We start from the raw sequence: 26,583 nt of genomic DNA on the forward strand, positions 1-26,583 counted from the left end.
TCTCAGGGCTATTCCTCTCCCACTTTCTATTACCTTGTTATAAACTAAAAATTATGTAACATTCTCTTCCCACTATAACTTCAGTTTTTTTAATTATTTTTTTTATTTTCATTTTAGTGTTTAGTTATTCAAATATTGTGTTTGTGTGAGAGAGAGAAGAGGAGGAGGAGGAGAAGAAGGATATATAGTTAGTCCTCAATTTACAACAGTTTGTTTAGTGACCATTCAAAGTTACAAAGGCACTGAAAAAAAGTGACTTATAGCCATTTTTCACACAAAAAACTATTGCAGCATCCCCATGATCATGTAATCAAAAAATTCAGATGCTTGGCCATTTATTATGTTTGTAGTGTTCTGGAGTCATGTGATCATGTTTTGTGGCCTTCTGAGAAGCAAAGTCAATGGGACAGCCAGATTCATTTAACAACCAGGTTACTAAGTTAACAACTTCACTGATTCACTTAACAATTATGGCAAGAAAGGTTGTAAAATGGGAGAAAATACTTAACAACTGTCTCACTTAGCAACAGAAATTTTGGGTTCAATTGTGGTAGTATGGCGAGGACTACTTATGGTTTCAGAATTCAGAAAGGTTGCAATAAATGAATGAAACCACCAAAATCATGCTATTTCGGAACAAGCAGAGACCTTCACTATAATCTTAGTCTGGAATCACAAATAATTTTTTTAAAAAAATTCCTGTGTCCTTCATTTCAAAAAGTTTGTCACAATGCTGATATATTGTTTCAGATTTTGTGAACTACTATATTTTCACACAAATAAAATTGTAAAACTTTAAAAATCCCTATTGTCTTAAATGAGAAAGACACCCTTGAGCTTTCATAAGAATCAATGGAGTCCTGTATAAGTCTGCATGATTCTTAATATAGTTCTATTTTGATATTTAATGGTACAGAGGAACAGGAAAAAAAGACAGTGTAAGAATTATATTGTTCATAATTGTTTATTTTCCTGTTCTGCACATGGTTATAAATATAATTACTTCTACTGCTACTGCTATGTACTTTAAGTATTATTCACCTCTTCAGATAAAATTATAAAGATCATGATTTGGAAGAAAAAGAAAGATTATTTGTACCTTTTCTCCTACTCTGTGCCATAGACAATGAGGTTATACAAAGCACTTAGACTACAAAATTCAGAAGATTTATGTATGATCTAGAGAGCATAAAAATTCATACATAGCGATAAGAGTTTTGTTTATACAATTTTCTGTAGGAAAACATGGTCTTTCCATTTATCTCCAGGGGAACGATTAAGCTAATGGTCTACCTCATTTAGGAAAGGAAACATTACTAACTTACTTTTGAGTGCTTTCACTATTATATTCATTTATGACTTAAGCAATGCAGTTTGACAAAGCATTTTATCTCAAGTAGCATCTCTCAAGAGATTAATGTGCTATTAGACCAAATGAACTAAATGAACATTTAAAAAGTTTTAACTATGTGCCAGTTACTTTTAATTAAATCACAGAAAACATGAGGAAATTACCCAGAAAGGCCTGGAATACTACAGAGGGAAAGGTTCTATGGACAGGAAGTTGTGAAGGCCAGTACTCCAAGACAATTGTAATTCATAGATAATAGTTTTCACTAAAAGTCCTAAGGTATGAAGGTTTGTATACCCATAATTTGCTTCAGTAGTTTTGATCAACTCTGGATTAGGGAGGAAAATGGTCTTCCTCCAATCACTAGATAGGACATAGTGATACAAAATTCTCAAGTGCTTTCTCAACATCCTGGTACTGTATTAAGTAGGTCCAGCAGAATTTCAATATGTCAACAATCCATTGACAGTTACTTCCTACAAACTATATTTTTGTATTTCTGATTGAAGATTATTAATCTTAAAACAATATCTCAGAAATGAATGGCATATTTATACATATTTGAAAAATCACTGGATATTCAATTTACAACAGTTTATTTAGTGACCATTCAAAGTTAGAGTGGCACTGAAAAAAATGACGTATGATCCTTTTCACTTACAACCATTGTAGCACCCCCATGGTGACATGATCAAAACTGAGATGGTTAACAACTGACTCATATTTATAACAGTTTCAGTGTCCCAGGGTCACGTGATCCTTTTTTTTTTTTTTTGCAAACAAGCTCAACAGGCAAGTCAGATTCACTTAACAACTGTGTTACTAACTTAACCACTAGAGTGATTAGCTTAACAACTGTGGCAAGAAATGGAGTAAAACTAAATTAACAACTGTCTTTCTTAGCAATGGAAATTTTGGGTTCAATTGCGGTCATAAGTCGAGGACTATCTGTAGTTGTGACTGAAAAGAACTTGCTCAAAACTATAGTTTCATTCTGAAAACTCTGAATGAAACTATTCAGAGTTTCATTCTGTAAATGAAACTATTCATTTACAGTTAAATAAATGTATTTTATTCTATTCATTCTGTAAACTAAGTAATTTCAACTAATATTCCACAGATTTTAGTGTTTACCATTAATTATAGATTTTGACATATTTTGCACCTATGAGAAATTGCTACTTAATAATAGACATGCAGACATAAAATATACCATGTGAATTATTGTTCATTTTATATTAGTTTTCTACAATTGCACTGGGCATAGAAAATATTTTTATTTCTATTGTATTAAAAATGAAAACAGAATTGGGTTACTTTTCTTAAAGCAAATTGAAGTGGAGGAAATCTTAACTACACTTTCAGGGTCAATGGCCTATTTTAAATATTAATAATTATAAAATGGCTTAAAAGCTTTAATTACAATTTATAATGGATCAGTGGGAGGATTTGTAGTTGAAATTGGCACTATATAATACAGTGGTCTCCTTATATTCGATTGATTCAATTTTATACTTGACACATGAAAATATTGTCCTGGTACTTGGCATTTGTTTAGTGCTTTATGCACTTCAAGAGGAAGAAAGAGACAGCTACATAGAATAGGCAGGAAGTCAGCCATGCTGGGAAGAATGTTGCAAAACAGGGGAACTACCACAGAGGGAGGACAGGAAGTCAGCCATGCTGGGAAGGTTCTTTATATAGGAAAAGGGACAGACAAAAAGTTCTTCCCAGCCAAAACAAAGGTAAGTCATGTAATTTGTTTGGGACTCATCTTTTTCAGTACTCATGGCACATCCTAGAACTAATGAACACTGAATATTGAAGTACCGCTGTAGTCTTAAAGATAATTTTCTACTAAATGATGTATTAAGACAAATTCCTTGTGTGTCTAATCACACTTGGCCAATGAAGAATTCATTCATTGTTGATACCTGGATTGTTATGGAATTGGATAGTTAAAGTTGGTCCAAAATCTAGGCAAATTTGTCAGTTCTTTCAGAGACCAGAATCCAGTCTGAAATAGAGGTTCCCCTTATTATGACACCAAGAGTCTCTCATGTATGAGAGAAAAATACCATGTAAACAATTAGATCTCTGTTTTCCTTCTTTTTCAACAGAATTTTGCAGTACAACCCCAAATGAACTACAGTGAGATGTTCTGTGAGAAAAAGACCAATTATTTTTTAAAGATTTCTTTAAAAAAACTTTAATGGAAGTGTATTTTTTTCCTCTTCATGCTCCATCCTGTCCCTTTGCTTTGCTTTGTCTGGGAAAAGAAAGAGGTCATGTGTCATTTACAAGCTTGTGAGACAGAAAGGGAGCACAGCCCAAGGTGATGAATGCATTGGCAGAAAACCGATTATGCTGCTGTCAGCGTTTAGTTAGCTAACTGTCAGAAATTCTAGCCATGACTGCTCTTGTTCCTAGCACCCTCTCACTCTGTTAAGAACATGTGAAATAAGGTAAGTTTCTTAGAGATACATACATCAACTGGACTGTGCAAATCCTTCAAAAGAAGTGTTTTGGAAAGCACGAGAGTAAACATGTGCTCTAAACTGCATGTGCAGGACTGGAAGATGTTGAGGCTTTAATGTTTCCAAAAGGAATATCTGCAGAGCTTTAAGAACCAGATTAGCTGTTCCAGCAGATGCATAAACCAACAAATACAAGTGTACAAATGCTTGCTGCATTTACCACTAAGAGATACTTAACCGTATTCTAATAGAAAAATGAAGACGTTTCTATTCTGGGAAAAAAGGTAGTTTCAATAAGGTTGACAAGTCCCCACCCACCCAGGTAATTCTCTACCTAAGTTAGTCCTCAGTGATAACAGAAGGACCTGGTTTCATAGGTAGAGATAAAATGACTCCTAACACAATCACCTGCCTATCTACAAGTCCATTCAAAGCTTCAAGGGGGTGCTTTACTTTGATGAAGTTTCAATGAAAGTATCCCTCCTAGCCAGTGAAGTGAAAAAGAAATAGCTTTTAAGTATGCAAAAAAGTCTTGCTTTGAATCAAGGTAGCAGTGGAGATAAATGAACCTTGTCTCATTCCATCCTAACTCTACAGATTATCAGGACAGATCATGTGAATGGCTGTGCATATTGGTGATCCTTTGCCATTTTATGAACATTAAAGTGGAATCATCACACTGATTTAACACAGATATATAAAAATACAACAAGGATTTGTTTCAAAGTAGGGACTGGGTGTTCTATCTCAGCTGATTTATTTCAATTTGATTATTTTCTACAGTTAAAAAAATAAGCTTCCATCTATTCACATTTTCCTTTGCATTTTCACAGAATTGGGGGGAAGCAGCTGACATTTATACAGGCTAAGCTAAGGAGACATTAAATGTTTTGAAAAGGGGGATACTACATACTATAGAATAACTTTACAGAATTATATCATATTGTATCCCACTTTTCAAAGCAATTATGAGCTATTTGTTTGGAATGTTAAGCTAAATCGTGGGTATTCCTTTCCTTTTTTTAAAAAAAAATATAGATTACATTTTTGTCAGTATTGTTGCTTTCAAATTATTTCCCACCTACAGAAGTAGAACAAAATATTCTTCTTACATTTCATTGTAATAGAACACAGTTGGGAACAAAATCTATTTGAAGTGCTTTTTTAATGGGAAAAAACCCAAAACCTAAGGCCCTGCAATCACTTGTTCGATATTGGCTTGCTATCATTCTTTTCATAGGCTTTACATATGTAACCCACATATGCACAAGCCAAAGTAGATACTCAAAATGTGGTACAGTTGTGTGCAGGTGGAAATTTAATGAAGTTCAAGGGCAAAATTGAGCTTAAGTTGATTATCCCAATATGGATGCTACACCCATCTGTTTTTGCAACTTAGTCTTTAATAAGCTGCATAAATCCACATTCTGAAGGATGGAAGCTGCAAACCCCATCTTAAGAAGATAAGAGTGCATAGAAAATAAAGCCAAATTTAATACAAATTTATTAAAATTAAAGGTGGAGAAAAAAATGATGTGCTCACGACAGATGCCTAATCAAATATGGAATACAGCCTTACGGTAGCTGACAAGAAAACATTAAGATGTTGTGTATTACTTAGTGTATCTGCAGAAGAATAAATCATATTAAAGTATATTAGTACAATTTAATAATACATTTTTATCTCATTTTCTATTCGCACTGTAAATTAGCCCAGCAGTATGATTTCAGGGGGCCTATCAAGGAGAATAAGTAATTCCATTTGTTGAAAAATGGTGGATAGAAAACACACCAAGGCAGGCAGGGAATTGGTTTGCTTAAATCCAGGACATCATTCCATTAATTAAGCAATATACTATGATTGCTCTGGCATCTTTCCCAATGAACAAGTGAGTTTTATTTGCAGCATTGCTACATGGAAGGTGTGCCAATATGAACCTTGAATTTTAATGGAAAACATTTTGAATAATTTTCAACACAGGGCATGGAAATTAATGAAGCGCACATTCACTAGGCTGCTTCCAGAAGTCAGAGAGTGCATGTCTCCGTGTGATGGGCTGAGCAATTCAGAAAATGAATGACCCTCAAGTGGACATAAGAAAGTCCTAGTGAATTAGTGATTCCAGCACAAGACAGCCTGCATGGATTTATTGTGAACCTGAGGCTTTTCTCTTCACTGCCAAGCAATACCCAATACTCAAAAGAAAGCAGGAACTTCAAGTCTGGTGTGTTTGTTCAGCAGGTGCAGAAAAGCAGCCATTACACACTGAATCCATTGATTTTTTAGTTAGTTAATTCAGTACTAATGGATACAGCTCAAGATATTGAACTGACAGATGGGTAAACAGAGTGACAGTACAGAGACACAGTCAGACTAGACAACCTCACTCACAGCTTCATTTGAAATCTATCATTAGAATTACACCAGTCAAACTGATTTAAAACATACTGATTATCTTCTGCTAATTATGTATACTAAGAAGAGATGGAAATCTCTGATGTGGCTGATCAAGTATTCTCCTGAGAATATAGAGAGTTCAATCATATTCAGTACTCTGTTCAGATATCCTCCAGCCATAGAGCACATTGCTATCAAATCTCAATCAATCTTTCTGAATAGAGCCAAAGGAACCTTGGAGGCTTCTAGTCCAACAACTTGCTCAAGCAGGGGACACTATACCATTTCAGATAGGTGGTTGTCCAGTTTTTTTCTTAAGAACCACCAGTGACGAAGCATCTACAACTTCTGAAGACAAGCTGTTCTACTGGTTAATTGTCTTCATTTTAGGAAGTTTATCTTTAATTCCAGGTGTTGCTTCCTTCTTTGATTAGTTTCCACCCATTGTTTCTTGTCTTGCCTTTTGGTTCTTTGGAAAATAAGTTTAACCCCTCTTCTCCAGACATCTGTCCAGATTCATAGAATTTTGAGACTATAGAACAAGGAGATGGATTTTTAAAACTCCAGAGAATGAAGTTGACCACACTGTATATTTTTACTTTCCACATAGGTCATGCTTGGTTTTGGATTAACATCCAATGTGAAGTCAGTCAACTCTGATTGTTGGATAAGCCATAGTAAGAAAATCATAGCTTGAAAGGATATGTGAAAATTAAGCAGTAGAAAAGAGAGAGAAAATTTAAACTGGTGTTAAACTGTCTAGTTTTGCTGCATGGTCAGCAAAACAGCACAGGGTTAGAACGAATGCCTACAAGCTACCCGCCCAGTTGCCTTATCCCTACTATGGAGTTGAAAAGTTAGAATTCTTAGATCTTTGATCTTTATGCTTTAATGTTTCTTGTGACAGTAGACAAAAGGCATAGAATTAAAACAATGGTATTCAGGATTCCTTTTGATACCATGATTTGTTCATTATGTGCCATCATGTTGGTATAAATTTTTAATGATTGCTTAAATAGATTTTCTTCATGACAATCTGTCCCAATTTGATCCATCAAATTTTCCAATGGTGTACACTTTACCACTGTAACTGAATCTAGCCACCTTTATTGCTGCTCATCTTTTTCTGTTCTTTCACTCTGGATTTATTTGCTCAATGATCCCCGCCCTTTGATTTTAGCTCTTCATGGTATTTTCAGAAATTTTGACCAATACCAAATTTCAAAAATATCAATACTCTTTCTATACAGCTTTTTCAAAATCCAATTTTGCTTTCAAAAATACTAATGGAACACCAAAGCGCCCATGATTCTGAACTTTGTTGGTATATGGATCTATCATGCCACCTGAATATATTTTCCTTTGATAGTATAACTTAGTTTATAATTACTCTGATGAAGGGAAAAAGGCAAAGAGTAGGAGAAAAGGAGAAAAGCAATACTATGATTCCAGACGCATGATCTGGATTTGATTATTATTAATATAAATATAAAATTGGAGGATTTTCTTACCGATGCAAATTTTATCAATATTTTTTTTAGTGTTCAAATAACTTTTTGTATCTTGTATAATCTTTTGTCAAACTATTGTCAGGGCTGTCAGTCAGTTTGGCTAGGAGCCCAGACCCAATGATCATTGTTATAGGGCAGTTTAATAAAGAAAGTTTGCTTCAGATCTTCATTGCTTTGATTTATATTCTAATTAATTGTTTTTCTCCATGACACTATCTAGGCCAGCTTTCTTAAGGTGAAAGAGATAGATAGATAGATAGATAGATAGATAGATAGATAGATAGATAGATAGATAGATAGATAGATAGATGGCAGACAGACAGACAGACAGACAGATGATAGACAGACAGACTCTAACAGTACAAGAAAATTTATTCTTAAATTCTGTATGGGGATATTGTCCATTAAAACACAATCTACTGTTATAGGACACTCTGCTCAGTTTTCACAGTAAAGTTTCATCTTATTTTCTAATGATCAGTGAGACTCTTAAAGACTTAGAATCACAAACTAGAATCCTTAACTATGTTATTTTTCAGCACAATCTCATTTCGTCACTGATCCAAAGAGAAAATATTTCATGCTTGAGAACTGTCAGCCTTCAAGATCTTTTCTACTGCTTTGCATCTTTTGGTTGCCATAAATAACGGGGGGAGGGGATATGTCTGGGAAGAGAGCTGGAGGTGTATAAATTCCTGCTCTTAAGTTTCTATTCTTCGCTTAGCTTTCTTTTCTCTGCGCAGCTGCAAATCTTTATCAAAATATGTCAAGGTCAATGGACAGAGGCCTCATCACCACCTGAAGATGCTCAAATGATCATATTCACAATTTTTAATTGGAAGACTCCTTTGAACTATGAGGGGTGAGGACGTTTCCAACACTTTGTATATGTGGTCTGCGCGCCTAATTTCTTAGATTCAGAATTCTATTTGATGCTACCACTTCATTTTCAGTAAAAGATTTTTTTGCTCTAATCTAAAGAGTCTAAGTTTTTCTTTCTTGAATTTTGAATGGAGCACCACCTGACAAGAACACCATGAATTTATGAATTGCTGTTCTGTTTTAAGCAGAGGAAAACCATAACAATAGGAAACCATTTGGTTGAAAATATGTATCTTTGTTGGTATATATGTTCAGGCATATATGGAGACAAGTATGAATATGCATGTTAAAACGTATGAAAATGCTAAGTTATCAGCCCAGATACGCTATGCTTTATCAGATCATTATGTTCTATAGCAAAGTAAAAGTGACAGTAATGGCCAAGAATGGATTTAAAGGTCCATAAGCTCAAATAGAATAGAAGTTGACATTAATTCAGGTTTTTGATTTCCTGTAAATCCAGAACAATGGATTTAAGACATATGTTGGCATAGCATTCATTTTCCAGTGTAAATTGCTGGAAAAGATCAATAACACTTATCATTTGTGTGAAAAACACTTCTTCCTTATGAAAAAGGAAAATCATCCACATGAAAAGCATTCATCTGGAGGTATAATGAACTACTAAAAAATGCACCATTTGCAAGATGCAATTGCACTGAGAAATTTGTCACAACATTGTACTCTTTACATTAAAACCAGCTTTTCTCCTTCCTTTCTTAACTTGTTTTTGGACGTAGCAGTGCCATATTAAATGCCTTTCAATCTACTGGTATACATCATCTGTCTGTTTTCAAAGGTTCATACTTAACCATGACTTTTATTAGAAATGGAGCTACCCATATGAGTCTTTGAGTACAATGACCTCTAAGGAAGTGGGTCTAGGTTTACTGTCTTAATATGGCAGTCTCTATTTTTACTTATTTCCAATTTCTAAATAAGAACACATTCTGTAATCACATATATGTTGAGCAAATAAATGAATCCATATTGATAAGACTTTTTAAAAATGATATAATATTGTTTTTACCCAACTGATGATCAATTACAGTAAATAGCTTCATATAAGAAATTAGAATACATCAAAAATTTGAGAGTAGAGTTCAGTATTATTACTTAGAATATCGAAAAGGAAAGGTGTGTATTATACTTCGTTCTGCTTTCACACATCTCAACTATAAGAAAGAAAGGACAGTAGGTAATTCCTCATGAAAGATATGTGATACTTTCACATATGATTACCCTTGATTCAAAACATCTAGGTATCATGTCAAATTATTTTCATTTATATAGCATTGTGCAATTCATTGTTTGGTTTTCCAAAAGAAATATTGGAAAGAGAAACTGTTCTAAAATACTGAGAAATAAGCAGACCAAAGGACAATCAAAGCCTGTAGGAAAACTGTTCACCACTGATTCTTATGATCATTCTGACAATGACCTCTAGAAGAGTGGGCACAAAGGCAAAAGCAAATGCAGACAACCACATTTGCTACTCAATATTTGCCCTGAGTCTCCTTAGTCTGAGTCACTGACCTGTCATTCTAGGCAGGGCATAAGACAACTATTCAGCTCCTCTTTCATTTTCACTGAAAAAGGAAAATGCTTTTGACTTGATGTCAGGGCCCACAAAATGCAGGAAAAGAGTGATGACATCAGCATGAAAGCTTTCCTTTACACTAACTAGGAGAGAAGACATTTCTCTCTTGCCATCAAATTCACACTCCAACTGAAAGTGACCTGTATGAAAAAGAGGACAGTACTTCCGCAGTCTTCAAAGGACTTGGGAGCCTGGGTAAAATCCAGAAGACAGCATGTCTTCCTCTTATTTTATATAATAAAGTAATAACTCCTGAGCTGACTACACAAGGCATATTACTAGAAGTGCTTTCATGAAACTAAAATACTCTCATTCTCTTTTGTCCCATACTGAAAGTACTTGCTGCATATCCTGCAGTTTAATACTCCACAGGCTATATATCGGTTTTTCAGAATTTATCTACTGGAAGAGTCTGCTCAGCAGAACAACAACAAAAAAACATACACAGAGCCTTTTTTTAAGGAAAAAAAAACCTTTTATGCTGAACTTGAAAAACAGCTTGCCATGGAATAAGTATTTGTCAGGGCTTTTGTTTTATCAGTGTGTTCCAAGAACAAGTGCAATAAATCTGAGCTTGGATTAAGAATGCAAACCCCTTCGACTAAGAATTCTTATTTGTAGTATCATTCCTTGACTTCCCCTGGGTGATGTAATTTAGAGACTTAGCATAATGGATGTCATGTCATGACAACACATGTTCAGAGATTGCTTCTTTTGAGCTATCGGGCAATTTCCTACAGTTAGATTGTGATCAAAGTACCTGTCATAGAGATATATGACCATCTCCTAACGGTATCATCTTATATTTTTTAACTTTGTCAATTCAGATAACGATGTCAGAGAAATCATTCCAAAGCATTTTCCAAATTTAATAATTATTGTGTCTCCATAAGACACCAAAACAGAAATGTCTCTAAAAGTTTTTGATATATGCATGATGAATTTCTGGTCAGCTAGTTCTTAAGTCTTACAGCGGTTTACATTTTCAAGCTATATGAAATGATCACTTGAAGAAATGTTTATATGGCTGCAAAAAAGATGGCCTCTAATATCCATCCATGATAACATGTATTGAGTATAGTAGAATATAGGGAAGAGGGAGGGAGGAAGTAAGTGCTAATAAATAGCACAGTCCATGATATACCACAATGATGCCATATAATGTCTGACAAAAGTACCTAAGTTAGGTCATTTATATGGTTAGATCCTGGCACATGTTGTCATTTATCCTCTTGTTTCCTTGGTGGATGCCTATTCAAACACGCCCCCACCCCCCAAAAAAAATCTGAAAATTGGATAAAATATCTTTCTCAAATATAATGCAATATAGAGTATGGATACTGTTTTTTTTTTTTAAATCCTTGATACTCATGCAAATTACTTTGAATAAAGTAATCCAAATTTAGCATTGAATGCAGAGGCTTGGAAACTTAATACCTGAAAAGAAAAAAAGAAAAAACACTTGAAAAGCACTATCAGTAATTCATGTACCTTGGATGTCCTTGTTGGATTGAAAGTCAGGGCTATATATCTGAAATAATTTAGAAAATAATCAGACTTTGGAAGGGGGAATTGTAATGTAGCAGATGGACTCAAGGACAAGGATGAAGTACCCCTGATATCATTATATCATATTCAAACTCAGCCTGCTAATGTTAATAATTAAGAATGAATGTATTGAAGCTAGATTATTTTAGAAAGATAATTTACAACATTATTTCTTCAATGTACTTTCTAAAGTGAAATTTCAGGAAGAAGCATACTATCACTGATATGAAATCAAAGCATGAAATGTACAAAGTAAATGCCTAAAAGTAAGGTCTTTAATCTATGACTCGTCTTTTTTTTTTTCATTTGGTGTTTCTGAAACTTGCTAGAAAGAATAGATGTCTTATATATCCTAAAATTAAATTTGCCCAACCTCTTTATGGTCCAATTGCCACAAAACTTTTAATATGAAAGGCATAGTGACATCTGTGAGAAGAAAGGATAGATTATATTCTATTATTTTGGGCTGTCACCCAACCAGTTTTCATACTCAAGGGAGGGTCAGAAATCAGTGTCCTGGTTCCAGGGTGCATCTTCATCATTATACCAGGCTGGTTCCATAACATCATGGAACTCAAGATATATATATCTCCTCTGGAAATATTGAATTGCTAACTAGGGCATACAAAACCTTTGCTAGACCAATACTCGAATACAGCTCATCTGTCTGGAATCTGCACTGTATATCAGACATTGATACAATTGAGCGAGTCCAGAAGTATTTCATGAGAAGAGTACTACACTCCACTGCTCACATCAGAATACCCTATATCACCCGACTTGAAATTTTGGGCTTGGACAATCATGAACCACGCCGTCTATGGTTGAACTTAAGTGTAGTACACAAAATTATCTGCTACAATGTCCTACCAGTCAATGACTACTTCAACTTCAACCGCAACAATACAAGAGCACACAACAGATACAAACTCAATGTTAACTGCTCCAAACTTGATTGCAGAAAGTACGACTTCAGCAACAGAGTGGTCAATGCCTAGAATGTACTACCTGACTCTGTAGTTACATCCTCAAAACCCCACTCCTTTAACCTCAAACTATCCACTATTGACCTCACCCCATTCCTAAGAGGTCTGTAAGGGGCATGCATAAGTGCACCATTGTGCCTCCTGTCCCTGTCCTATTGTCCCCATTTAATTATAATAGGTATAAGTATAAACATGAATAAGAATACAGAAAATACCTATTATTTTCTGTATTCTTATTCATGTTTATACTTATACCTATTATTTTGTAAGCAATTGACAAATCAAATAAATAAATAAAAATAAATATTGTATCTACAGCAGCGGTCCCCAATCTTTCCAACTTCATAGACTGGCAGCGATGATGGCGACAGGAGAGGAGGGGATGGTTTTATGTGCACATATGTCACTTGCACAAATGAAGATTCACACATCACTTGTCCACCACTTACATGGCTTGGTTCCCAACAGGCTGAGGACCAGTATTGGTCTGCGTACCGGTGTTGGGGACTCCTGATCTACAAGATACAATTATACAGTACATATGTGGGTTCACTTTCTCATTAAAATAGATAAATGCCTCTGATAAATGTCATATGCCTTATTTCTTTTTGTTAATTGATTAACCTGTAAGGTTCAAATAATTTCATACAAATAAAGAACATAGAAAAAAAAAATCTCAAATTCTTAAAAATAATAAAAAATGCACTATTTTTGAATGACTTCTCCATTCAAAATAGTGGAAATTGTTTATATGAGTTATAATACTGTAACAATCACAGTATAGTACTATAAATAAACTATACTATATGTATAATATTATAAGTAAACTGACCTATGCCGAAAGTAACATTTCAACCAATTGCACTGCAGAAAATCATCACCCTTGGAAAGTTATTTAGAAGAGAAACGTATCATAGTTTTAAAAAATATTGAATACAGAGTTGAGGATCATCAGTTGTTCATGACATCTCCTGATAAAGCACAAATATCAAATATTGGGCCCAGTAGTCTTCAAAATCTTCATAAATGATGTAGATGAAGGAAAAGAAGGAGAACTCATCAAGAGACGAGAGAGACACGAAGCTGGCAAGAATAGCCAACACCCAAGAAGACAAGCTCAGGATCCAAAAAGACCTCAACCAACTTGAACAATGGGTCTTATACAATAAAATGAAATTTATGTGGAGAAAAGCAAGATTTACACCTAGTCAGAAAAAACCAAAAGTACAGGTACAGATTAGGTGAAACCTGGCTCAAAAACAATAACTGAGAGAGAGACCTTGAAGTCCTAGTCATCATTTGATTGTCCCAGACTATCATTTAAACATGAGCTGGCAGTGTGCTGTAGCAACCAAAAAAGCTAATAAATTCCTTGTTGTATAAACAGAGACATAGAATCAAACTCATGTAAACTTGTGAAGTATTAGTAACACTTTATAAAGCCTGAGCAAGACCACACCTAGAATACTGCATCCAATTTTGGTCACCATATTATAAAAAAGATGTTGAGACTTTGAAAAAAAATGCAAAGAAGAGCAACTAAGATGATTAAAGGCCTGGAGACAAAAACATATGAAAAACAGCTGCAGGAATTGGGTATGATCACTCTAGAGAAAAAAAGGATTAGGAGTGACATGATAGCAGTATTGCAGTATTTGAGGGGATGCCACAAAGGAGACAACTTATTTTCCAAAGCACTAGAAGGCAAGACAAGAAGCAATGGATGGGACTAATCAAAGACAAAGGCAACCTGCAATTAAGGAGAAACTTCCTAACAGTGAGAACAATTAACCATTGGAACAACTTGACTTCAGAAGTTGTAGGTGCTTCATCAATGGACATTTTTAAGAAAAGACTGGACAACTACCTATCTGAAATGGAATAGGGTCTCCTGCTTGAGCAGGGAGTTGGAGTAGAAGACCTCCAAGGTCTCTTCCAGCTCTATTTTGATTGATTGATTTATCTTCAAAGACTTCAGAATAAATGGTAAATAATATAGGTTGCAGCATAAAAGCCTGTAATTTTCTTCACTTCAGTTTTCATTTAGTAAACAAGCAGATAACAGGATCCTCTGGGCATTGTGTCCAAAGAGGACTCAGCAATATTGTGTCTTGCTAAGAAGGCATTTCAATTTTCCAGTTTCTATAAGAAAATTAAAATCAATTGCTGCAGAGAGTCTAAATGCAATGAGAGGTGTGGGAGGATTGACAGAGATGAATTCCTACTAACTAAAATTGTTTCTGCCTATAGCTGGGCCAGATGCCAGACGGAAATGATTCAAAGAATTTAGTTAGTCTATTCAGAATAAGTCGTGGTTTACACAGACTGAAATATAAGCTTTTCATCCCAGTGGATAAATTAGTTTTACAGGTTCTGAATGTTGATTATTCTAATGAGAAAATTATAATGCGGATACAGTATTTTAGAAAAATGATTTTGAATATTTCTCATGGCTCTGATAAGAATGTAGCAAAATCGATTCCAGGACAATATAAAGCATCACAACATTTTCAAGCTGCTACAGCTAACTGTAGAGCACATAAAGAAAAAAAAATAGTTTCCCAAAACATTATGTTCCACAATAATGTCACAATTGGCACTAACTTTGAGAACATGGAAAGCTGTCAACAAAGTCAGACACATCTATAAGAGTCATACAGACAAGCCAGATCTATTGCTATTTCAACTTTGCCATCCAAAATCCAAAACTGAGTCTAATATAAATTCATCAGAAATAAATCACCATCAGAATAGCCTTATTTAGAACGTATTCTTCTCTTCTTCATAAACCTGAAACAAATGTCATAGATTAGTAGGAACTGTACTAATGCTTCATCAAAGCTTATGGTCTAGTAAGAGAACATCCAGAGAATGTTATATTGAAATATATATGTATATATCTGATTACCTTTATTGGATTTTTCATTGGACTTCTCAAATTTCCGGAAATAATTCCATTTGTTCTGTTTCTGGTATTTTCTATATGTCTCTATCAAAATTTTGCATAGAATTTTCTTTCTTTCTTTCTTTCCTGAGGGATTCAGAAAAGAGAAAAGGTACATTATCAATCATTTAAAACATTTTTTCTCTTATATGTGTATATCATCATCATCTTCAAGCAATCTATTGCAAGATGAAGACCAATAAGGGAATCTTTCATCTCAGTATTTATTAAAATCTACCCACTGTTCAATACAACTTGGTAAATTAATTTTTTTAAAAGAATCCTAGTCAATTTGGCCTTTGTCGCAGTGGTTAGAATGCTGTATTGCAGGCAAACTCTGGCCACAGCCTGGAGTTCAGTCCTGACAGAGCTCAACGTTGACTCAAATTTCCATCCTTCTGTGGTTGATAAAATGAGGACCCAGTTGTTGGGTGGGATATGCAAATCATTGCAAACCACCCAGACAGTGCTGTAAAATGCAACTAGCAGTTAAAAGGAAGAAGCAGCTGCAAGCTCACATTACTCCGAGAAGCACAAAGCCGAAGACACAAGTCTGAAGATGATGAATGAGACTTCATCGAAACATCGCCTAGATACTTCCAATTTTACACGGGAGAAAACCCAAATAACCAAAGATCCACATACAAATACCCACGAAAACCTCAGAAAACATATAAATATATATACATATGGAACTTTGGTTATTCGGGTTTTCTCCTGTGTAAAATCGGAAGACGAACCCAATACAGAAGCCTGATGATGGCAGATGAGATTCTGCTGAAACATTGCTACAACTTTAAAAGCACAACTACAAATACCTGAACAAAGCTGAATACCATACATGTAAGTACCCGCAAAAACTTAAGAATATATATATATATATATATATATATATATCATCAGGTACCCCCCCACCAAACTATCACTGCCCACTGTCAGAGACCTTCAGTACACACAGGATATGGGAGATCAAGGGGATCCAATGGGTCAAATGGAGGAGGGGTCGGTACACACCATTGACCAGGTATTGTCAGAGGTGGATCTGTTAGAAAGGGGGATGTCTGACGATGAAGGCCGCTGACCTGACCTCCCCATATTTACAGGATTATTCCGCCTACAATTATTTAGATCCCTGCTGTTTAAGGCCAAGAACACCGCACAGCTGGATAATACAGGTTCCCCTCCCCCACCAAATACTCCAGGGGAAGCAGAGGATCTCATATTCTCTCAACCAATCATTGAGGCAGAGGTTATCCCTGTGCCACACATGTTTTCCAATTTAGTGCAAATACAATGGGCTGCACCAGCCTCATATCCCGCTCCCACAGGACATGATAAAAAATACTATAATTTGGCACCTAAGTTCTCTAAATTTCTAAACACTTCAGAAGTGGACGAGCCTATCATTGCACTTGCATCTTCCTTAGCCATCTCAAGTGAAGCTGAAGAGGCTCTCAAGCCTGAGGAAAAGAGGGCAGAACTAGCCCTTCGCAGGGCACACGTCTTGGATGCATGGGCCATCAGAGCGGCCACAGCTGCCTCCTTTTTCACCAGATCAACTCTCAGATGGCTCCATCACCTGAGGCATATCATTCCAGCCTCAAACATTAGGGCACATCAAGATGTGGCTAAATTAATCACCACTGCAGAGTTTTCAGCAGACGCTACCTTCAATGTAGTTAAATTTTCCGTTAGGGCCATTGCTTCCCAAATTGCGGCTAGAGGGTTACTTTGGGTCAGGCATTGGCAGGCAGATGTCAAGCACAAGTGGTGGCTTTCCTCAGCTCCCATCTCGGAGAACAAACTATTTGGCAGTGCGCTTGATCCCCTCCTAGTTGAAACCAGAACCAAAAAGAACATTCTTCCCTCTCTTTTTCATCAATCATTGCCCCTTCTACCAACCCTACTATCCAAGATTTCAAAGACAGCCTGGATTCAGACAACAGACAGATAGAATTGAACCTGGGGACCGATATAGAAGGGGACTCCATCCTAGGAGACAATTTCGAGGAACAGGATCTAGGCCCTTCCGCAGGTCCAAGTAACGACCACAACGAGATTCCCATTGGCGGTTGCTTAAAAATGTTTGCTGACCACTCTTCCAAACAAGGGCTCTTTCTTTCTGCTTTTCAAGGTTATCTAAAAGAATGTTCAAAGTCTTTTATCCAGTTACACACTGCTCATCACTTTCTCTCTCCAGCACAAACTTGTGTCCTGGCAGCTTCCTGTCTTCAGGGCACCTATTAAAGACTGCCACTGCCCTGTCTTCTAGGGGAGTTTGCCAAGCCAGGAAGGGAGATGCGGCTCCCCTCAACCCAGTGGTGGTCTCCCCCTCTTCCCCCCACCCCTACGAGTTTGGTCAGAGGGATCCGGTCCTTTAAGGACCCCTCCAACAGGGTAAGCATGGATCAAATATGTGCACAATCACGGTCTCTGATCCGTCATCAAGAAAGCCACTGGAAGTCAACTTACATAATTTTTGAAGATACAGCAAAAGGGATGCTACCAAGTTTTCTTCAGATATCTGCTATTTTTTTTTTTAATACTGAACTCATGGTTTGCTTAAGCACTATCAATGTCAATAGAAGTACTCAAACCATGATTAGATATAGACTGACTCCTTTTTATTTGACAAACACATCAATTTCATAAATGAACCATCAATTTTAGCAAGGAAGTAAGCTGGCAAGCAGGCTGGAAGTCAGATGATAATAAAGCTTAGTAGCCAATGCAGAGGTGTAAGTAGCTGCATGTGATAAGAACTAAGTCAGACTTTCCAACAAGTTTTAAGATGCATGAACTTTAACTCCCAGAATATTTCAGTCAACATGCTTCCCCAGAGATTCTGGGAGTTAGTCCACACATCTTAAAAGTTGAGAAACATTGACCTTGGTATGCATTCAGGTGAATGTGAACAGGGTATCTTCAAGGGAATCCGTAGGTCAGCAACAACTGAATAATGGAAGAAGGGAAAAAGAGTATTTCCTCTGCTCCAAAGATGCCCCTCTATGCAGAGAAGAGGTCAAAGATCAAAGAACAAGTAGACATATACAACTGATTTCAATCTAAGCTTCTGGCTGTGCTATTATAATATTTCTCATTCAGTAGATACCTAAAAAGAAAGGAAATGAGCCACATTCCATCAGAAGCATATATGTGCTTAAATAAAATAAACCTCAAAATATCACCATCCATTATGCTTTAATCACTCCTAGCAACCATTTCAGTTTATTTGGTGATCCTTTCATTTTAGATTGTCATCGGGTACATATATTGACAGATTGACAAAAGGATATCATCGTTCACCAGCATGTATTTTCTGCTTTATCAGTTTTGATGTCTCAAAATGAATTTTGCCAGGCCTCATCTTTTTTGCTTGCTCTGCCACAGAGATTAATATTAATCATGTTTCAAGAATCATAGACATCCTTCCTTCCTTCCTTCCTTCCTTCCCCACTTTCCCTTTATATTAAGCACAGATATGTTCAACCTGCTAACTGGATTGCTATAAACAATCTTCACATCTCAAAATTTCTTGTTTAAAAAAGAAAGAACAAAATGTCATATAGCCCAAATCCACAATATTGTAGGGAAAAGACTCCATTGCAAATAATTTAGAAGATCACCACCATCTGGGGCAACCGTGCAAATTTTCCAGCAGAGGCTTTACATTCCAGGCTTAGAACAATGCATTATATTTAACTGAATAAATTCATTATTTTCAGAATGTGAAAATTCAGGTTTACAATTTAAACTGAGGAAAAGAGCTCTGGCCATCCTTTCCAGCCTGAGTTGAAACACATGTGAAGAATGAAGTGTACTGTAAGTGGTAGTCTTTAATTTGACTCATTCCTCTTTTTGCAACTGGCTGCTATCCTCTTTTGTGATGGTCAGTGATCATGATCTTATTTCTGTAGAAACAGGAACATTGTTTCTCATCCTTCTGCCAGAAAGATAAAGTTGTGGAACTGCATCAGAATTGGAAACTTAGTTATAGATTGTTTGTGTGTTACTTTCCCATTGCAAGGGGGTCCACTTTTTCCATCACTACCGAGCTGATAGTCTGAATAGCTGATAGTCTAAATTGGCATGAAAATGAAAATCCATGTATCTGAAGTGGCATATTCATATTTTTGTGCATTTTTACATCCTTGTTGGTTTTATACTCTCTAACTTCTTCATAGCAAAACATTCTAAGGATTATACATCTTATTAAAGCTTTGCCAAGGAGGCATTAGGTGGGTTGGCTGGCTAGTTTCCCTATGCATTACAAGCAATTTCAAGACATTTGCTGAAGCCACCAACATTGGATAACCTTCACATGGATGAGGCTGGAAAAATTATGGCTGCTAGTTCACTCCCTTCCTCCCCTCCTCCCATATCTGTCTACCTATCTATATATTTTAACCAATTCTTATATTTATTCATTTACCCAAAATGTACCAATTTAGTCTTCTGAACATCCACTTCCCAAAGATCTTAGCCAGCAGGTACATGGAGACAAAGAAGCATTATACTCTCTTCATCGCCTTCCTTCACTGCTCCTGCCAGCCAGATTTCCTGTGAACAACTAGAGATCAGAGGTGACCTGACATCACTTATGTCTGTTGCTCACTTCCTCCTCATCTGTTTTCCAAATCTTTTGGATACTTGGGGCTGACCATCTCTAATACAAGTGTCAGTATTGCTCAAATCTGTAAACCAGTGGCCTGGATGGTGGGAGGGACAGGAGAACTGGATTGTGCAAGCAGCATCCCAGTGTGCATGCATGCAGCTCCACTTACATCAGCAGTGGCCTGGCATGCACATGCATGCATATACAGCTCAACTGCAAATAGAGCTTCACATGCATGCACATCAGTGGTGGGATTCAATTTTTTTTACTACTGGTTCTGTGGGCATGGCTTGGTGGGCCTGGCAGGGGAAGGATACTGAGAATCTCCAGTCAGAAATGGTATTTGCCAATTCTCCGAACTACTCAAAATTTCCTCTACCAGTTCTCCAGAACTGGTCAGAATCTGCTGAATACCACCTCTGATGCACATACATGCCTGCCCACCACTCATGCACATGCACATGTGCACCAGGCCTCCTTTCACATGGCCCAGTTCCAAATAGACCACAGTGTGGTAGTAGGCTGCGGCTCGTGGATCCTTGTTTAAACTGTTCAGCAAGTGTTACAGTAGAAGAGTCGTCTCAGCTTCTCCTGATAGCATAAGCTCTGAAGGAGAAACTGAAGAAATTTCAAAACAGATTGCAGTGAAACAGCTAATTGTTTTATTTCTAATTATTTTAGAAGCTAGTGAAAAACAGCATTAAAGTATCACTTTCCCTTTCCCCAGGGACATCATTTTTGGTACCATGTTTATTCATTTAACATTCAACTCCTAAACCAGATATGTAAAATTGTGCTTGGGTTTTCACTCATATTTCTCAATACTACATCAAAGCCTAGTATCATTTATCTTACTACAATGATAGCAAAGCTTCATATTGACATCATAAAGACTGTAAAATACAAGAAACAGCCATTATTAACTATGCAGCTATGAGTGCAATGAGAAAACTTTGACATTTTTCATCATTGTCCCTTCTCATCTTCAGGTGAATGAAGCCTAACATATACCTATTTAACCTTCAGCTGATAACCTACCAACAAGCAGCAAACCTGCCATAATGCAATGGTTTTGTCTTGAAAAATATCCAGCTTGTGCACAGCATCTTCTCAAAGTTGTTTCACAAAACAATGTACCTCTTCCACCTTTTCTAAGAGTAAAGAAGCCATGTAGCCTTACTTTGCCTCTCCTCTAAGACTTCAACTGTGATATCCAATAGCGAGAAGACACTTCTGTAGAGGCATAAAATATACATGGAAACCTTTTGTAGAAATTGCTATTGCCATTCAAAGCTGTGAGGCAACACAAGAAGACATCTTCATAAGACAAATCAAATCACATTGTCTTTTCATCTTGAGGAGGAGAATCATATCACCTCTAAGGTGCAAACCACCTTGTCAAAGTGAATTTTAGTTGCCTCACACAAATATACAGGTCTATTAGTTAGTTTTGATCGACTGCTTTTATATGGTGAAATAGAAAAAGACAATAGAGGTCAGACAATTACCAACCCTTTAGAGAATATTCTACCTGTTCTTATTGTCCTAAGTGACAAATCTGTGCTGTTAGACTACCAGAATGCAATTTCTAATAGGTTACAGGTAAAAATAACAATAAAGAATAGACATCATAATGTGCAAGTTGATGTAGGAGATGACCAGGCTGACCCCAAGGAGGGTCAAGTGCATCATAGTATATAAATTTTTTATATATTTATAGTATAGAAAATTATATATTGCAATGTCCTACCTAACAGTGAATACTTCAGCTTCAACCAAAACAATACAAGAGCACAAAATAGATACAAACTAAAGATAAACTGCACCAAATTTGATTGCAGGAAATACAACTTCAGCAACAGAGTAGTCAGTGTCTGGAATACTCTACCTGACTGTGGTTTCTTCCCCAAATCCCAAAATCTTCAACATTAGACTGTCTACTATTGACCTTACCCCTTTCCTAAGAGGTCTGTAGGGGGCGTGAATAAGTGCACCAAACCATGCCTTCTGTCTCTGTCCTATTGTTTCTTTTTTTCTTATTCGTATCCATTTCATGTATTTATAACCATGGTTATACTCATACCTGTTATCTAATAATTGTTTCACAAAATAAATAAATAAATAACATTAATTTGGAGTCCTTCATGCCCACAAGAGATCTAAGTCCAACCTTCCTTGAATTCCATTGACTCATATCTACCACTGCATTTAGGACTCATTGAATTAGCTCTTATCTGTGATTTAAGCATAATCCCTAAAACCACAGACCAGCTCTTTCAGAAATAGTGCTTCCCCATCAAAAAACACTGGAACTGCCTTGATCATTTCTTCAGTTTCTTGTAGAGAGAGAGCATGGAATAAACTTGTGCTCATTTGAACAACCTTGGTTCCTGATTTTTTATGCCTGGCAGTTAAATAATGTGAAGCTGGAGCTTTCAAGCAAAGAAACTGAAGAAACTGAGGCTGGAATAGAAATGATAGTTGAAACATCAGAGGATATCAATGAATAATATTTATTGTCCAAGAGACAGAAGAGTTGGAAAGAGTAAAGAGTAAAGCTTAAATATGGAAAATAAACAGTGTAAACTCTAATAGATGACCTTTGTGGGAAGATTTTATTAGCAGTCCTATAGGAAAACTGAAGTTGGTTGGTAAGTGTGCTTAATCCTGTATTTTCTCTTCATATATATAATATGAATGTGGGGCTGGTGAAAGTGGATACTCATGTGCTTGCTTTGCTTTGAAATATGTGGGATTAACAGCATTACATAGATATGGAGTTGGATGAAAACTATGAAATACTGAGAGTGGGACCTTTGAATTGTGGCTCCCATTCTCAATGGTCTCAATTTTAATTTCTTGATGTCAAATTGATCCTAGCAAAGCATACACTGTTAAAAGCCACAATTAAGCTTCTGAAAACTATGGATATTAATCTATTCTGCAGATTTTAATTTTATCAGCATAAATCAAGATAGATGTACCAATAAAGACAGCAAACCAACGGATTTTGATTTACAGATTGTGGCATCGATATTTATAGGAAGGAGAAAAGTGTTAATTAGATAAGGTTTTCATGAATATTGACACCAAATGCTTCACAGATAAACTAAGAATTGTGTTACATGAACTCATCATTTTGACCAAGAAAAATAGAGCTATTTTGAGGAACATCACTTCAGTGCATTCTACAAAGGGGTTCCTCTAAAGATACTTTGCCACAGATGGGATTGATTGTTAGTCAGAAAATATATTACACCTACTTTGCAATTTCTTCACTAGTTTCCTTCAAGCACCTGGATCCAATACATAATGTTGTATATTAGCTTTAAACAACTCTATTCTACACTTTACTGGATTACATAAGGGATTGTCTGATCTAATCAGTTTGTTCATCCTACTGGAGAGAAGATCTGCTTAAGGTACCCCTTTAGAATTTTATTCAATTTGTATTTCTTTTTAAATTTTATTTTATTCAAGGCAGCAAACATAACCAATACACATCCCTTCTACTATTTTCCCCACAACAACAACAAGTGGCCTGAGAGATAGTGACTGGCCCCAAATCACCCATTAAATTTCAAGGATAAAGTGGGACTTGAACTAAGAGTCTCCTGCTTTCTAGCCTCTAGGCCAGTGGTTCCCAACCTTTTTTTCGCCCTGTACCCCTAAAGAAATTTCACTCGAACCTCGCACCCCCCAAAATAAATAATAAATAAAAATGCCAACATATAGCCAATATCCTATTATTTACCTGGAATATTGTCGAGCACCCTCAGGGGGTGCGAGCACCCCAGGTTGGGAACCCCTGCTCTAGGCCAAACTGGCTCTCAATGCAGTGAGAGCAATGTGACCAGTGGTTGCACCCTAATTATGGAATTCACCATAACTAGAAATGAATCTGCTCTTTTCTCTTCCAACATTTGAATACATTTTTAAAAATAGTCTTTTGGAGTCTAAGCTAGAGTACTGTACATCAGGTGGTTTTGTTGTAAGTGTGCTTTTAATTGCCTTTCTACACTAACAGGTATCATGTATCATCATCATATCCTCACATGATTGGGATTTTGCTCACATATGCAATTAGGTAACCATGATAATTTCACAGGCACATTTAATACTATACCCCTAGATTCAACCTCCTGTAGATCAAGGCACATAATAGCAGAAATGTTTTCAACTTGTTACATATTTTGAGGTGTTTCTGATTTCTGTATTTGATTTACTTGTGCTAATCCCATTTATTTTCCGCTTTACTTGGTATACCATTTTTTTTAAAAAAATCAAAGCAAAGTTTAGTTTTTCATTTTGGGACTGATAAATAGTTTTGAATTGCTATTTCAAAATTTCATATTTCGAAAGACCCGGAGGAATCCCAGGGGTTTCTATATGCAAATAAAGCCGGGGTGTCAAATTCACATTGTCATGGTGGCATTACATGATATATATTTTCTCTTTGCTAAACTGGGCATAGGCATGGCCGTGCATGATGCATCCGGTCCATGGAATAAACTATCTGGATTATGGCTAGTGTTTATAATGTTGTTTAAGGCACATAAATACTTAAAAATTTAAGCACTGATAACTGAACAATATTCAATATTTTAAAGAGAATTAACAATGTCAAAATATCAATATTATTTTTAGAGCACAAACTGCAGTAATGCCCAGCTATTCTGCAGGACCAAATGAATAGAAAATCAGCAAACTATCATCTATAATTTATGATAAGTGTGATACATTTTGATGGATGTTTCAAGTTTATCTTAGGAGTGGTAGTTTAATCTAATATACAAAATGACAGTTTTCCCAAAAGAAAACAAAGCAGATAGTCTTTGGGAAAACTTAGAGAAAACAAACCAATAATGAACTACAGACTCAGATAACTATTTTTCTCTTGGTGTTTGTTTAACTCAATTCAACCATGATAAAGTTTTTTGTGAAGATAGGTTCAAATTTGACTTCATAGCCTCTTTATTTTCTCAAATTTAAACTGCCATAATTCCGCAGAATTCTCAGTAGCTATATAGGAATCTAAACATCTCTGAAAGATCCATAGTCCAGTTCCTATTGGAAAAAACATGAAGCATACAAGAAAAAAACTAAAAAAGAAAAAACTAAAAAAGAAAAAAAAAGCCTTTAACACAGAATCATCAAGTTTTGAATGCCATCTGGAAGAGTTCCAGCTTCAAGTACTTCTGAAAAGTCAAGCTAATATAACTTCCACTACAAGGAAATCTCAGAGGTATGGCAATGCTGCAGAAAAAGCAGTGCCTCCATGCTTCAGCCTAATAAAGCTCCCTAAAATGGAAAACCATCATTTGCTTTTTCCAGTAAGATTAAGTACATTAGATTGATATAGGGAAGGGGATTTATGTGGTTCTTCTGCCAAGCTGTAAAGGGGCTAAAGATTAAATTCAAGTAAAAGCCAACATATAGTCAATGAATGACCCATGGCACTCATGTAATTTTACTTCCATGGATAAGGATAAGAAAATCTATGGGTTTTTGCATTTTGGATCCAATGAATTATCTCCTACCTGTGATTTAAGCAAAAACCCAAAAGAGAATCCCTAAGTCATAGACCCACTCTTTCAGAAATAAAATAATATTACACTACTAACTAGAGCATACAAAACATTTGCTAGTCCAATACTCAAATACAGCTCATCAGTCTGGAACCCACATTACGTATCTGATATTAACACAGTTGAGAAAGTCCAGAAATATTTCACAAGAAGAGCTCTCCACTCCTCTACTCGTTGCAGAATACCTTATGCCACCAGACTTGAAATTCTAGACCTAGAAAACCTAGAACTACATCGCCTTTGGTCCGATCTAAGTATAGTATATAAAATCATATATTGCAATGTCCTACCTGTCAATGAGTACTTCAGCTTCAACCATAACAATACAAGAGCAAACAATAGATACAAACTCAAGGTTAATCACACCAAACTTGATTTCAGGAAATATGACTTCAGCAACAGAGTGGTCAATGTCTGGAATATTCCACCTGAATCTGTAGTTTCTTCCCCAAACCCCAAAAACTTTAACCTTAGACTGTCTACTATTGACCTTTCCTAAGAGGTCTGTAGGGGGCATGCATAAGTGCACTAATGCGCCTACTGTCCCTGTCCTATTGTTTCTTTTATATATATATTTATTTTTATTATACGTATTCATGTATTCATAACTATGTTTTTACTTGTACCTATTATCTTGTAAGCAATTGACAAACCAAATAAAATAAATAAAATAAAAAAATAAA

The 26,583-nt window shown here is 36.0% G+C and overlaps 1 protein-coding gene across 1 annotated transcript in view; it reads right to left on the bottom strand.

The window, feature by feature from the left end:
- LRRC4C (leucine rich repeat containing 4C) overlaps positions 1-26,583 on the bottom strand; it is a 784,071-nt gene that overhangs the window by 333,271 nt on the left and 424,217 nt on the right. The window contains exon 3 of the mRNA XM_087921389.1: positions 15,662-15,784. The gene's annotated coding sequence lies outside the window, so the exon portion shown is untranslated. The remainder of the gene's footprint in view (positions 1-15,661; positions 15,785-26,583) is intronic.

The sequence above is a fragment of the Pseudonaja textilis genome, chromosome 1 (genome assembly GCF_049901715.1).
Source record: "Pseudonaja textilis isolate UNSWEBS1 chromosome 1, rPseTex1.2, whole genome shotgun sequence".
Taxonomy (NCBI): domain Eukaryota; kingdom Metazoa; phylum Chordata; class Lepidosauria; order Squamata; family Elapidae; genus Pseudonaja; species Pseudonaja textilis.